Consider the following 6539-nt stretch of genomic DNA (forward strand, 5'->3'; position numbering starts at 1 on the left):
GTAATCTGTCTTTAAAAGTTATTTTTTTTGTTTAATATTATAAATTTGGACTTTGCTTTATTAAAGTGAAGATCTGAGATTGAGTAAAACTTTTCAACCTATGTATCTAGTCCTTTTATAGATTATTTTGAGGTGGATAAAGTAAGGAGTATATCATCTGCAAATAACATAATTTTAGAGTTGTATTGTCCATGTATATCAATACCTTTTATTTTAGAATTGGAGCAAATTGAAGAGGCAAATAATTCAATAGCTAATGCAAATAAAATAGGAGACATGGGGCAACCTTGTTTTGTTCTTTTCACTAGTATTATAGATTCAAAAGTGAATGGTCCGAATTTTACATATGCTAAGTTATTTTTGTAAATATTTTTTTATCAATGAGATAAAAGAATGAGGAAATTCATAAAGTTCTAATATTTTAAATAGATAGTCCCAGTTTAATGAACTGAAGGCTTTTTCTATGTCTAATGCTATTAGTAAAGCTTCCTAGTTTTCTCTATTTAAAATGTCCATAATGGTTAATTTACTTTGACTATTATCATAAGTCTGTCTATTGTATATGAAACCTGTTTGATCTTCATTTACAATATGAATCATAGATTTTTTTTTTCATTCTATTAACAAAGATAGACATAAAACTATTATAATCATGATTTAGTAGTGATATTGGTCTATAGGTCTTTATTTTCTTATATGATGTGTGTTATTCATAGGTTCATAGGTTCATAGGTTCATACTAGGCTATCTGCCCGAGGGCATTTACAAGCCTAGCCCATCGTTTTGTGGCTTACGCCACCCCTTTAGTATGGGGAACTATACCCATTATTTTGCTGTGCCTCTGTCGAGCAGTGACACTGAGGTAATCCCTGGGGTATATCTGCGATCTCCCATCCATTGGTCAAGATTTCTCTTGAACAAGGCCAGCGAGGTGCTCTGCCTCACATGTACCGGGATTTTGTTCCACAGCATAGGGAGTCTTTGGGTGATGAATCTATCCCTCCAGCACGTCCTATTAATAGCCGTGTCGAGGTTTAAGTCTCCCGCCCTTGTGGCTCTGATGGATCTAGATTTTTGAGGTGAAGCATATTCATCAAATCTGGGTTTGACATGGCCTTGTATGTTAGGCAAAGGTCACCTCTGAGCAAGCGGTGGCGACTGAATAGAGCTGGAGTTCTTTCAGTCGGGCAGCATAGGACAGATTTTTGAGACCCTTTATCCTTTTGGTGAGGAACTTTGTGGCCTCTCCAGCTGCTGCAAGTGTCGGGTCAGATACATTCCGAATGGGGCATTGTACTCAATCATTGGTCTGATGAGTGATGAGTAAAGGGAGACTATGACCTCCCTTGATCTAGATGAGAATCCCTTCATGATAAGGTGGGCAATGTAGAAGGTCTTCCTGACTACTTTAGCTACATGGGTGTCGAATGACAGACTACTATCAACCTGGGTCCCCAGGTCCCTGATAACTTCTTCTGTGCTCAGTGGATTGCCACCTATTTGGTAGCTAGGGGTAACCTTGTTTTTCCCGAAGGGTATGACTATGCATTTTTTGGCATTTAACTTTAGGCCGTGGCTCTGGCACCAGTTATCCATTTCTGTGAGACCCTTTTGAAGGATATCTGTGTCAGATGTGTTTTCTACTATGGCGCCCAGTTTGCAGTCATCTGCAAACTTTGTCAGCCATAACCCTCCTGTGTTTGCTTGTACTTCGGAAAAGTAGATGCCAAACAAGAGTGGGCCCAGGACTGAGCCCTGTGGGCACCACTTGTGACAGGCTTTGAGTCTGACATGGCGCCAGCAACTCTGACCCTGTGGGTTCTGTCACTCAGCCAGTTTGCAACCCATCTTGTGATGTATGGGTTAACATTTAAGCTGATGAGTTTTTCAATGATACCCGAGTGGCGTATTGTATCGAAGGCCTTAGCCAGATCGAGGTAGGCTGTATGGACTGCCTTTCCCTCATCAATGGCTTTGGTGACTGTTTCGAAAAAGTCAACCAAGTTTAAAAGGCATGATCTGCCTTTGACAAAGCCAAACTGGGTTGGATCCAAAGTCTGCAAATTCGCTATGTCTTTATTTATGAGGTCCATTATGATCCTCTCCATGGCTTTGCAGATAAGGCTTGTCAAGCTAATGGGCCGGTAATTTCCAGGGTCGGTGGAGGCACCGCCTTTGTGAAGTGGGACCACAGTTGCAGTGCGCCACTCCTGGGTGCGTATCCAGAGGTAAGACTTTGATTAAACAGCTGTCCTAGCTGTGGGTTTAATTCCTCATTGAGTTCGTGGAGCACACAGCCGGGGACACCATCAGGTCCCATGGATGCTGTGTTTTTGCTTTGGACAGAGCAGTTCTCACTTGGGCGCTGGAGCTGTTTGGGGGCCTGCAATCCTTTGGTATAGATATCTCTCCCTTTGGGGAGGGGAGAAGTTTGCACTGAACCTGTCAGCCAGTATGTTGGCAATGTCTGTAGGATCAGTAATCTTCACATCATTTTGAACTAGTTCTGAGCATATCTGGGAGTTTCCTCCCAGGTTTCTAACATAGCTAAAGAAGGCCTTATGATTGTCTTTTGAGTCTTTAGCTATTTTTCTCTCGAAATTTGCTTTGGATGATTTTATGAGAGCTCTTAGTTTTTTACTTATAGTGATCAAGGGTGTCTTACCTTTTAAGGATTTTGCTCTATCTTGTAGTAGCTTCCTCCTTTTGTTGTAGAGTTTGTTTATGGCTGGGGTCCACCAGACTGGACGCTTGCCTTTGGTACAAAGAGTCTTTGTTTTGCTTGGGATTGCCTTATCCATGCAGTCCTGCAGGTGCTGGTAGAAGGCATTTGTAAGTGATTCAGCGGCTTGAGTACTGTTTTCTGCCGGTTCAGGGGCCTTAAAGGAGACCACACTAGTCTTTAGAAGTGTGAAGTCAGCTTTTGAGAAGTTCTTTACTGTGGTCTTTTTTATTTTAGGTGGGGGTGGGATGAGGACCTCCAGCGAGATTAGTTTGTGATCTGATCTCACCAGTGAGGGGTATAGTTCCGGTGTTGAACATTGTGCTCCCATGTTCGTGATGATGAGATCAAGTATGTTATCTCCTCTTGTGGGGATGGTGACTAGTTGTTCCATGGCATTTGAGTTTATGAATTCCAGGAACTTTTGGGCTAGGGTGTTTGGGCTTGAGTAGTGTTCCCAGTCTATATTAGGGTAATTGAAGTCACCTAGTATGATGGTGTTTGGTGATACATTTATCCCCTCTAGTGTTTTCAGGAAGGCCATGTGAGGTTCCTGAGTTTGTGAGGGTGGCCTGTAACATGCTACAATTTGCAGAGCAGTCTTGCCTACGGTTAATTGCACCTGGATGGTCTCCGATGCATCATGCGTTGCCACCAGTCTTGAGGTGTGGGTGTCCTTGATGAATATGGATACCCCTCTTCCTTTCTTGGTATTGTCCGGATTTTGGGGCCAGAACGCATGATATGAGGTAAAACCTGATAGCGCTGGGGTGCTCTCAGGAGCCTTGAACCAGGTTTCTGTCACAGCACAGACATCGATGTTCTCCATACTGAGAAGGGCTTCGAGTGCGTGCATTTTGAGATTTAGACTTCTGGCATTGAGCAGCATTACCCTTAGTTTTTCCTTTTTGTGTTCTAGGGTGGTAGGTTTAGAATTTGAGCCTTGCCTAAAAAGGCACTATGGGGTGGCAAGAGCCTTTGCCAATATCCGGAATCCCAGGGGTGACAGGTGCAAGCCGTCCCTTGCGAAGCAGCGTGGCTTGTCCAGCATGTCATCCCAGGCAGACAGATACTGGATCCCCTTTGAATGACACCAGTGTTTAAGCCAATTGTTAAAGCTGATCATCTTATCTCTGTATTGTGGCATCATTCTTGGTGAAGGTAGGATACTGCTCAAGGTCAGGGTCATACCTGCCTGGGCTACATAATCAGAGAGCTCCTCAATGTCTATTTTCATGTAGTCCAAGGAGGTACGTCTCAGGTCGTTGACACCAGCGTGGACAATGACTGAATCATATTTGTACCTGCTGTTGAGAGACCTGAGTGCTTGCGTTATGTGGCGGATTCTAGCGCCCGACAGACAGCTTACTGTGACCTTCTCCTTACTCAGTCTGGTGAGCGGGACGTCAGTGTGTCTGACTATGGAGTCACCAATGACTAGTGTGTCTGGCATTGTGTTTGGCCTTAAGGGCTGTGACTGTTTGACACTCTGACTGTGAGGTCTATGTGTTGCAGGTGTTGTGTTCTGAGGTGGTGGTTGTTTGGGTGTCTGCTTTGGTGGCCTCTGCTGTTTTGGTAGATTTTTTGATCAGAGCCTCCGAGTATGTCTTTGTGTGTTTATGTGTATGATTTGAGGTTGTAATGGTACTATGTGAGACTGGGTCTATAGTGTGTGTGGTAACCTTCTCCTCCTGACTGGTCTTGCCAGTCCTATGTTGAGAGAGCTCAGCCTCCAGTTTGGCCGTATAGTTGCATCTCTCGCATGTATTTGTGTTTTGTGGGAGGAGGAGAGGGTTGTCTGTGTACATGAGGCAATTGTAACATTGCCTCAATATTCCCAGGTTCACCAGCTGAGCAGGAGAGGACACTAGCAACTGATCCCTCAACATGCTAGAAGGATAGACAAAAAACTTTAAAAAAGATTCCGGGACTATCTATTTAAAATATTAGAACTTTATGAATTTCCTCATTCTTTTATCTCATTGATAAAAAAATATTTACAAAAATTATTAATGAGTATCTCCATGAAGGTGATATTATATTTTTTGTTTGAATTACAAGTAGGGTTTTATGAAGAAGTGAAGTTATAGATGTTGCAAAAATTGTATAGAGTTCAATTATGATATCATAAATTCCTGGCGCTTTGTTACTCTTACTTGATAATTTCTGTAACTTCTTTGTAAGAAATTTGTTTTTGAATATCTAATTTTAATTTTTCATGTATTTTCTTAATTTTATGAAAGACTGATTTTAAATTTAAGATATTGGTAAGGGCACTATTATTTCCATAATTTTTAATATAATGATTTTTAAAAGCATCACTTATATCTGATACTTTTTTTGTTATTTTTTTTCATGAAGAATATTTATGTCAATTGCTCTGGATTGCATTTTAATTCTCATAGCTAAGTTGTGCATATGTCTGGGAGATGTGGAATATGAGTTTAATTTTAATTGTTCTAGTGCCAGATTAGTTTTATGAGTTAGAACTTCGATATATTTTTTAGTTCATCAATTGTTTTTTTACTGATAGAAGCATTTGTTGTGTCCATTTTTTTGATCTCCACAAGTTGCTTTTGTTTATTATGTAATTCAGATTTCTATTCTTTGGATTTGTTTTAGAACCATGTATGTTTGTTTTATATATATATATATATATATATATATATATATGGGTTCATGTCAAACCAACGACATGCTAAAATAACGAAAGTCACTACATCAATTATCGACAGTTCAAAACATCGACAGTACATTTATACGTAAGTACAGTGCTAACATGGGTCCTGCAAGGGGGAAGTAAAGGATATGATATGATACTGTACCCATACTACTTCCCCCTTGCAGGACCCATGTTAGCACTGTACTTTTATAAATGTACTGTCGATGTTTTGAACTGATGGCTTTCGATGTAGTGACTTTCGTTATTCTAGCATGTCGTTTGACATGAACACATATATACATATATATATATATATATATATATATATATATATACATACATACATATATATATATATATCTAGGCTATCAATGTATCCCATATCATAACTATTGTTGATCTCTTCAGAATAATTAGTATCTAAGAAAATTTGAAATTCTGAAATTAAATTCTTTCAATTTTGCGATACAGTTTGGTATTCTTTTTTATGTGTTAGTTTTTTAAAATGTATTTGAAGTTTAAGAATAAGTGAGCTATGGTCTGATAAAGGGCAGGTGCTTATTAAGAAATTGATTATTTTTGTGTTTAGTTCTTGTGATATAAAGATTTTATCAGTTCTTGTTTCTGTGCTAAATTTGTAGTCTTGATGCGAGAATAATGAATTATATTTATAGATAAATGTGTCAATTAGATTATAATTAATTTTCAGTCCATTTTTGAGTAGTTTTTCTATAGAAGAGAGAGACTTAAATTTCTCCTATTGGTGGTTTCTGAATTATCTAGAATACAATTAAAATCTTCACCTATTATCAAATTACCCTTATAGATTCTGCTAATGAGATCTAGATGTTTTTAACTGCCCCTGTCCCCATACCAGGAAACCAATATATATTTACTAGAGTCCAAATTCTATTATTACATTTCACTATAACAATCACTATAAGACCTTCTTTATCTTCATAATTGTAGATGATTTGAGGATTAGTAACACTGTCCCTCCACAGTATTATTACTCCTCTGTTTTTTTGTTTTATATGAGGAATGAGATAATATTAAGTAGTCATTTGGGTTCCATATGAATGAATCATTTGTTTTGAAATGGGATTGTTGAAGAAAAATCGCCTTTGCTTTGTTTAACTTTTAAGTATAGTTTCA

This window comes from Protopterus annectens, chromosome 8.part0 (assembly GCF_019279795.1).
Source record: "Protopterus annectens isolate FY-2018-M chromosome 8.part0, PAN1.0, whole genome shotgun sequence".
NCBI lineage: Eukaryota > Metazoa > Chordata > Ceratodontiformes > Protopteridae > Protopterus > Protopterus annectens.